This window comes from Nelumbo lutea, chromosome 3 (assembly GCF_056320005.1).
Source record: "Nelumbo lutea isolate HS-2025 chromosome 3, American lotus-T2T, whole genome shotgun sequence".
NCBI classification, from domain to species: Eukaryota; Viridiplantae; Streptophyta; class Magnoliopsida; order Proteales; family Nelumbonaceae; genus Nelumbo; species Nelumbo lutea.
The window spans coordinates 89,815,001-89,825,000 of NC_142686.1; the positions used below are offsets into that span (position 1 = coordinate 89,815,001).

General features: G+C 40.1%; 1 non-coding gene across 1 annotated transcript; it reads left to right on the plus strand.

Annotated features, from left to right (window-relative positions):
* Positions 1 to 5,422: 5,422 nt before the first annotated feature.
* On the plus strand, positions 5,423 to 5,529 carry LOC148866658 (small nucleolar RNA R71). The gene has a single exon (XR_016112091.1). It is a non-coding gene; the product is annotated as a small nucleolar RNA R71 (small nucleolar RNA).
* The last annotated feature ends 4,471 nt before the right edge of the window (positions 5,530 to 10,000 follow it).

Sequence of the window (10,000 nt, forward strand, 5' to 3'; positions counted from 1 at the left end):
TTTTTTTTTTTTTCGGTGTGAGTGCATTTTATGCTCCATCTCACACTTTTTTTTTTTTTTTTTTGGTGTGAGTGCATCTTATGCTCCATCTCACACTGGTCACTTGTTTGAGGTAGGTAAATAGGACTCATGTTCTAAGCTGCTAGTTTTACTATTCAGCTCAGAATAGCGGAGTCAATTTGGGCTTTTGTCCTTCTTTGCAATTATTGAACCTCAAGAATTAGCACTTCAGATGTGCACTAGCTCTCTTGACCATTAACAATGAAATCAAGGGCTTCCATACACATGAAGGAAGTTAGGGCTAGTCATGCTGAAAGGCATATTCAGCTCCCCTTTTCTCCTGCATAAATCAAATTGGGTCATTCACAAGAATAAAAACTTAACAAGTACATCAGTCTCCCTCAACTCATTGAATTCCTTCTTAAAAAAAAAAATCATCAAATAAATAGTAATGAACTTGAGGGGTTCCAGTCTTTTTTTTTTTTTTTTTTTTTTTTTTTGTGATGTCATTGCTTGCATATGTGTGTTGGGGTGCATGAGGTGCATGGTTTCAACCCCCATACCCTAGCCTCGGGCTCACTCCCCCACACTTGAGATGAACATTGTCCTCAATGTTCGTAGTGCTAGAGCAAACTGAAGAAAAGAAAATGATGAACTGAGTCCTTAAAGAATTGGAATTTTGAGAAAAAGATCTTTATTTTACTAACTAATATTCTAAAAAGATAAATGACAAAAAGATTCCTTAACTTGTTCATGAGCAAGCATAAGAGATTATTGGTTATCTAGATAAACAGTGGATGGAGGGGGTACAGTACTGCCCATTAAATATGGTTTCAGGCGCTGACCATTTACTTTAAACGTGCCCTGAACTGGGTGGGTGAGTTCTATAGCCCCATGGGGAAAAACCTGTGAAATGGTAAAGGGTCCAGACCACCTGGATCTCAGCTTACCTGGAAACAAGCGGAGACGGGAATTATATAACAATACCTGTTGGCCCACATAAAAGTCCCGTCTCAGCAAGTTCTTATCATGCCAGTTTTTTATTCTTTCTTTATAAACTTTGGCATTCTCATAGGTGGTAAGTCTGAATTCATCCAATTCATTCAATTGCAACCGCCTTTTAGCCCCTGTGGCCTGAATGTCAAAATTTAAGAATTTAAGAGCCCAATAGGCCTTGTGTTCCAATTCAACTGGTAAATGGCATGCTTTACCAAAGACCAATCTGTAGGGGGACATGCCAATAGGTGTCTTAAATGCAGTTCTGTATGCCCATAATGCATCATCTAATTTGATGGACCAATCTTTTCTGGTGGATGCTACAGTCTTTTCCAGAATTCTTTTGAGTTCCCTGTTAGCCAACTCCACTTGGCCACTGGTTTGAGGGTGATAAGGGGTAGCTAATTTATGTGTAATTCCATATTTCTGCATTAACCTCTCAAATTGGCTATTGCAGAAGTGAGTTCCCCTATCACTAATTATAGCTCGCGGAGTGCCAAATCGGGAGAATAGCTTCTTTAGGAAGTGTACTACCCTTCTTGAGTCATTTGTGGGTAAAGCCATGGCTTCTACCCATTTGGATACATAGTCAACTGCAACGAGGATGTACTTATTCCCAAAAGAATTCGGGAAAGGTCCCATGAAATCTATACCCCAAACATCAAAGATTTCACAGATTAAAATATTGGAAAGGGGCATTTCATTCCGTCGGGAAATGTTTCCCGATCTTTGGCATTTGTCACATGTGGACACATACCGATGGGCATCTTTGAAGAGTGTGGGCCAATAAAAACCTGATTGCAAAACCTTGGCTGCCGTGCGACTAGCTCCAAAATGACCTCCTGCTTCTTTATCATGGCAAAATTGGAGTACCGACTCCATCTCCTCCTCGGGGACACATCTCCTTATGATCTGATCTGCACACAATTTATACAAAAAGGGTTCCTCCCACAGATAGTATTTTACATCAGAAAAGAATTTCTTTTTCTGTTGATATGAAAGGTTAGGAGGAAGGACTTGTGCAGCTAGATAATTAGCAAAATCAGCATACCAAGGATATGAGTATTTCTGTATTGAGTACAACTGCTCATCCGGAAATTCTTCTCGAATGTTGCTGGTTATCTCCTCTTTTGAGCTTACCGTGTCCAACCGGGAGAGATGGTCAGCAGCCAGGTTTGCAGCACCCTTCAGGTCTCTAATCTCAATGTCAAACTCTTGCAATAAAAGGATCCACCTGATCAGTCTTGGTTTTGAGTTTTGCTTGGTAAGCAAGTGCCTTATTGCCGAGTGATCTGTGTGGACAACAACCTTGGATAATATCAGATATGAACGAAACTTATCAAGTGCAAATATTACTGCTAACAGCTCCTTTTCTGTGGTGGTGTAATTGAGTTGGGGTCCAGTCAAGGTTCTGCTAGCATAGTAAATTGGCTGAAAATGTTTGTTCATTCTTTGTCCTAAAACAGCTCCTATAGCAAAATCACTCGCATCACACATCAATTCAAATGGGAGGGTCCAATCTGGTGCTATCATGATAGGTGCATGGATCAATTTGTCTTTCAAGATGTTGAAAGCATGAAGACATTCAGTTGAAAATTCAAAAGGCACTTCTTTCTGAAGCAAGGTAGATAATGGCTTGGAAATTTTTGAGAAATCTTTAATAAACCTTCTATAGAATCCGACATGTCCTAAGAAACTTCTCAAAGAACGAATAGATGTTGGGGTTGGTAATTTTTCAATTGCCTCCACCTTGGCCTTGTCGACTTCTATACCTCTTTGAGAGATCTTGTGTCCAAGCACTATGCCTTCTTGCACCATAAAATGACATTTCTCCCAATTCAACACAAGATGTGTTTCTTTACATCTAGTAAGCACCTGTTCCAGATTATTCAAACATGCATCAAATGAAGAGCCAAAAACTGAAAAATCATCCATGAAGATCTCAATAAATTTTTCAACCATATCAGAAAATATAGACATCATACATCGCTGAAAGGTTGCTGGGGCATTGCATAACCCAAAGGGCATCCTTCGGTATGCAAAGGTTCCATATGGGCAAGTAAAAGTGGTCTTTTCTTGATCTTCTGGTGCAATTGGTATCTGGTTATACCCTGAATATCCATCCAAGAAACAATAATACTCATGCCCGGCTAGCCTCTCTAACATTTGATCCATAAATGGGAGAGGGAAATGGTCCTTCCGGGTGGCTTCATTTAATTTTCTATAGTCAATACACACACGCCATCCGGTAATGGTTCTAGTAGGGATGAGTTCATTTTTCTCATTTGGAACAACAGTCGTACCCGCTTTTTTGGGCACAACTTGCACAGGGCTTACCCAAGAACTATCAGAAATAGGATAAATGATCCCAGCATCTAACAACTTAATTATTTCAGCCTTTACCACTTCTTTCATGTTGGGATTCAGGCGCCTTTGGGGCTGAACGGAAGGCTTGCTGTCCTCTTCCATCAAAATTCTGTGAGTGCAGATTGATGGATTAATGCCTTTGATATCTTCTACCTTCCAAGCTATAGCATTTTTGTGTTCCCGCAGCACTCTTAATAATTTTTCTCTTTGTAAGGGATTCAGTGCTGCGGAAATTATCACGGGGAGATCTGATGGTTCCTCAAGGAAAGCATACTCTAAATGGGATGGTAATTGCTTCAGTTCAAGGGTGGGGGGTTCTTGGGGTGATGGCTTACCTGATGGTCCCGGCAATTTGCCTAAGTTCTCTAATTTAAGAAACCCCTTTCCCTTGAATTGAGGCTTATCATTCAGGTATGCTATCATGAGGTTTATTTTTTTATTTTCTGTTTCTTCAAGTTCTCCCTGCTGGAGGCAGAGTTCAAGAGGATCAGTTATTCTACTTACCTGGAAGCATTCATCAATTGTCAATTCAATGGCATCAATCATAAAACAAGAATCATCACTAGAGGGTGCATGTTTCATAGCATCAGACATTTTAAAAATTATCTCCTCATCTTGTATCCTAAGGCTGAGTTGTCCTTGTTGGACATCAATCATTGCTTTCCCGGTAGCCAGGAAAGGTCTCCCTAGGATAAGCGGGACCTCCACATCTTCTTGCATGTCTAACACAATGAAATCAACTGGAAAAATGAATTTGTCAACTTTAACTAACACATCTTCTATGATCCCCCTAGGATGTCTAATGGATCTATCAGCCAATTGTAATGCCACTCTAGTGGGTTGGGGTTCATTCAACCCCAATTTCTTGAAGATAGAATATGGCATTAAATTGATGCTAGCTCCCAGGTCACATAAAGCTTTTTCAATTTTTAAACTGCCAATGGTACAAGGAATAGTGAAACTCCCTGGATCTTTGAGTTTCTGAGGCAGCTTGTTCAGAAGGATAGCAGAACATTCCTCATTTAATGCAACTGTAGCCACATCTCCCAGTTTCCTTTTGTTTGCCAATAATTCCTTCAAAAACCTTGCATAGTGTGGCATCTGGGCTAAAGCATCAGCAAAAGGAATATTAATATGTAAACTTTTAAATATTTCAAGAAACTTACCAAATTCCTTCTCCAATTTTTGTTGCTTCAGCCTGTTAGGGAATGGAACTTGTGGTTGTTGGTGCATCCCTTGTTGTGCTTCTGGTTGTTCCGTCTTCTGTTGTCTGGTTCCAAGGCTTGTTTCTGCCTTGGGTTCAGCCCAATTCTTCTTTTCTACCTCAGGCAACTCTTTTCCACTTCTTAAGGTAATAGCTTGCACCTGCTCTCGTGGATTCACTTCAGTGTTGCTTGGAAGAGTTCCCGGCAGTCTGGAAGAGATTAATTGTGCCAATTGCCCCACTTGGTTTTCCAGGTTTTTGATTGAGGCTTCCTGGTTCTGGAACCTAGTTTCTGCACCTGCTATAAATTTTGTCATCAGTTCCTCCAAATTGGATTTCGGTTCAGGCTGATGATAAGTCTGGTGGAACGGCTTGGAAATATGCTGATTTGGCCAGGACTGGTTTGAATGTCCCCTCCATCCTGGATGAAAAGTATGGTGACTCTGGTAACCCTGCTGTCTTGACGAATTGCTGACATAGTCAACTTGTTCAGTAGATGGTCTGAACTGATTGCCAACTTGGCAGTCTGTACTGATGTGGCCTCCCCCACACAATTCACAATTAAGAGGCTGCACATGCATGGCAGCTATCTGCATTTCATCTATTTTTTTACTGAGTGCTCCTATTTGTGCAGCTAGTGCTGTATAAGTGTCAACATTATGCAAGCCTTGCTGCTTCCTAGTTTGAGTCCTTTCCGAATGCCATTGATAATTGTTGGCTGCCATTTCCTCAATAAGTGCATGGGCAACCTCAGGAGTTTTATTATTTATGGATCCTCCGGCTGCAGCATCTAATATGGTCTTATTTGAGTCAGTAAGACCATTATAGAAAGTCTGCACTTGCAGCCAAATGGGGAGGCCATGGTGAGGAACTCTCCTTAACAGCTCCTTGTATCGTTCCCATGACTCATATAAAGATTCCCCCTCTTGCTGGAAAAAAGTAGTGATGTCATTCCTCATTTTAGCAGTTTTAGAAGGGGGAAAATATTTAGAGAGAAAACGGCTGGCCATTTCGTCCCATGTGGCTATAGATCCTGCCGGTAATGAGTTCAACCAAGCTTTGGCTTTATCCTTCAAAGAAAATGGGAATAACCTCAGCCGGATGGCATCATCACTTACCCCATTGTGTTTGAAGGTGTCACAGATTTCCAAGAAGTTAGCAATATGGGCATTCGGATCCTCATGGGCCATACCACAAAACTGAACCGTATTTTGTATCATTTGGATTATGGCCGGTTTAATTTCAAAGTTATTGGCAGCAATAGTTGGCCTGATAATGCTGGAGACAGTCCCGGTGAGGGTAGGCTTGGCATAATCCATCATAGTTCTTTGTTCAGCCATTTCTTGTGCTTCTTGTCTGACTTGCTTAGCAACTCTCAAACGGACACGGAGAGTCCGTTCAATCTCTGGGTCGTAAAGGATCTCTTCCAGTTCAGGTCTGCTTGTCATAAACTGTTAAAGTCAAAGCAATAAAAATGCCAATATTCACAAAAGAAAATAAATAACTAATCCTATCACACTGAAAATGTAAAGTGAAGTATTGGAATACAAAACCTACATCCTATCATGAATAAATGAAGCCGATTATACTAAAAGCAGATTTAAACCAATCATCTTATTCAAGGTTCCTTTATCTACATCCATCGATTGCAACATCTGAATTCAGACCCAATTTAGATCTGAGTTCAGATCTACAAGTCTTTGGTATTGTTAGTCTAGAGAAATTAATAAATAATAATTCAGATCTGAGCTGGATATCTCATACACACTCATTGGTATACACTACAATATACATCCATTAAGGTTGGAATCAATTCTGTGATGCTTTAGGGCTGAAATCAGATCTGATCTAAAAAAAAAATTTAAAAGGATCTGAAATAAACTAAAACCAGTCCTGAGTTAGGCTTGGGTTAAAAACTCTACAATTGAAGCTCAAACCTGTATAGCTTATGCATATCAAACACTTGCTAAGACCTGAAAATTGGGTCTGCAATGTTTGGTATTGCAAGCTATTCGGCCCATACAACTTTTGTAGAAATCTGAAATCAGGTCTGCTAACTGTTGCACTATAGCAGCCCTGCTACAGATCTGAATGCTAAAAGAAATACTTGGAAAGTGCTAATTTTTCTTAAATATCTGAGGCATAACAATTATTCAATCCAAACATACACCTCCTTAGCTAATGTAGCTCGGTTACAAGTGGGTAAAGCCAAGAATTCAGTCCACCCAGAATTCATAGTATGCTCTGTATCAGTTCAGTCCTCACATCATATCAACTGAATTTCAGATTTGAATTTCTCTCATTCCTTGCTATCCATTCACCCTTGAGGCAGGTTGGATGTATCCTAGGGTGGATTGGGGTAGTGATGGCACCCAATTCACCTCAAACTTGCATCGGTTCAGATCTGAGTTCAGAGGAATTCAGATCTGAACTGAGCAGATCTGTAACAGCAGAATTCAGATCTGAACTCAAGTCTGAGTTTGGATCTGAATTCTCAATTGCCTTACCTTCAGTTATTGCTACCAAATTGTTTTTGGGGAATAGCAGAAGTGCCCTAGGGTGAATTGGGGTGGTGATGACACCCAATTCCCCTCAAAATTGCATCAGTTCAGGTCTGAGTTCAGAGGAACTCAGATCTGAACTGTTGCAGATCTGCTGTAGCAGAATTCAGATCTGAACTCAGATCTGAGTTCTGATCCGAATTCTCAATTGCTCCTCTTATTGTTCAAAAGATCTCCCCTTTGTTTTTTTTTAATTTGTTTTTTTTCTTTTTGTAATGAAAGAAAGAAAAAAAAAAAATAAAGTCTGAAACACAAGCAACTCTTTTCGGCTGAGTGCTGCAGATCTGAAATCTGCTGATCTGAGTGCCGAATGCAACTCAGATCTGCAACACTCATGTTTTTTGTGAAATTTTTTTTTCTTTTTTTTTTTTATTTTTGAAGGGAACAACATCAAGATTGAATAGAAATCAAATATGCCTTTATTAAAATGAAACTGAAACCAGAAAAAGAGAGTAATCTACTTAAGAAAGAAGAAACATAACTACATGAGTACAGCAGTTGCAGTCCAAGCTGAAATGAAAAAGTTAGCAAATTAACCCAACTATGAATGCAATGCTGAATGAGATCAGATTAAGAATGCTCAATGTTTCCTAATATTGCTTCTCTAAATCCCCGGCAACGGCGCCAAAAACTTGATGTGTGGCTCATTGTGACACTAGCAAGTGCACTAGCCGTTCAAGTAATAAAGTAGTGAGTGAAGTATCGTTCCCACGAGGATTTAGGAAACAATTACCAATACTAAATTGAACATTTCTTATCTGATCAACAAATAAATCAAAACTCTAATGAAAGCTAAGAAATCCTAAATTAAAATCTATCTAAATCATTGGTCCAATTGCCTTCAATTCAGGTTAGAAGAGTAAGCAGTAAATGTCAATCTCAGAATTCAGCAATCTATCAATTTGGATCATTTGAATGAATCATGATTGAGCCTTGGTTTGATGAAACCCCAAGGTCATGAACAGCCTCTCTCAAGCGCATGTTCATCCTATGCATGAGTGACGGTTCTTCTATCTCTAGCAAGAATCTAATCCCCATGCATGCATTTCTTCAAACACTTCTAAGGCATCAATTCAAATCTGAATTGATCACCAACTGAATTGTGCAAGTTATCTCTAACCTTGCACTCAATTCAGTTCTTGAATAGTAGATCTGAATTCCTAGAGTCTCTCTCAAGCACTCTAGGAATTCCAAGCTGTAGATTAATTCGCCCAATCTGAAATTTGCAGATCTGAATTCTCTTTCAAGCAATTCAGATCTTGCAATCTCAGATCTGAGAATTCAGATCTGAGTTTTGAAGGTTAGTTGGCCGAATTGATCTGCAATCACACCCTTATTCAAGAAACTTCAAGTACAATGCATGATCATTTGAATGAATCAAAAAGAATTAGATTGCTGAACTGAAATTTTACAAACTGAAATACATCAAGGAAGAATGGAAACAAGGAGAAAGAAGAAAGAACATTTAACTAAGAAACTGAATTCAAATCAAAAGAGAATGAAACTACAAATGATTTATTACAAAAAATATTTGAATCACAATCCCTCAATTCGAACTCACCTTCTTCTTCTAGCTTGCTTGTCTTGAACTTCCTTCAGCCCTTCTTCTTCTTCTTCCTTGCGCCTAGCCTTCTTCTCTTCTCTTCTCTCAAGGTGGCTGAACCTCTAAGAGTGGGAGAGCCTTTCTCTCAAGCAATTGAACAACTTTCTCCCCTCCTAGAGGCCTCCTTATATAGTTTTTCAAGGGGGCTCTTGCCCCTTCTTGAAACCTCTAGAATGGGGTGTATTACACCCCTCATGAACCTTCTAGAGTGCTCCCTCCTTCTCTTCAAGAAACTCCTAGAAGTTGCCGCCCCTAGCTCCCTTTGGGCTGCTATTTGGGCTACAACTTAGCTTGCTTTTGAGCTCATGTGGGCTACACTCTAGGCTGTTATTTGGGCTAAAAATGGGCCTTCCTTGCTGGGCCGAATTCTCCTCATAGCTAGGCTTCTTCCCTTGGATTTTCCAAAGAGTTTCACTTGCTCTTCTTGGGCCGAATGAAATTCTCTTGCTCTCATGGCTGGGCCGGGCTGAACTTGATAAATTTTTGGGTTTTCTTTTCTTGCTTTTGCCTTCTTTTTGTTGATTTGGCTCCCCCTGAAATCTTTTTTGCAATCAAGCTAAAATACGGCAAAAATTTAATTAAACCATTATAAAATTTCATGCAAAAACCTCATAAAATATAGATAAATTGTAAGTTCATCACCTGCTGCCTTCCTTGGATGTGGTAGCCGTTTCTCAGGCTCCCTCTCCGGAATCGAACCCTAATTCTCCGTCACCCGTCACCACCATAGTAGGCCACTATCCTACCATCGAAAGTTGATAGGGCAGAAATTTGAATGATGCGTCGCCGGCACAAAGGCCGTGCGATCCGTCGAGTTATCATGAATCATCAGAGCAACGGGCAAAGCCCGCGTCGACCTTTTATCTAATAAATGCATCCCTTCCAAAAGTCGGGGTTTGGTGCACGTATTAGCTCTAGAATTACTACGGTTATCCGAGTAGTAGATACCATCAAACAAACTATAACTGATTTAATGAGCCATTCGCAGTTTCACAGTCTGAAATAGTTCATACTTACACATGCATGGCTTAATCTTTGAGACAAGCATATGACTACTGGCAGGATCAACCAGGTAGCATTCCTTGTCGACATCACAACCCGCATGAGACCGTCCGAAAACATCGAACACTCTATGCAGTTGCAATTGTCGATCACATATCAGGACATATAATAGGGTGGTAACAAGGGACCTAAGGCCCCTACCCTTGGCATCTTCCGCATCCAAGAGAACACACACTAGACATGTGCCGAGTGCATTGCACAATCACA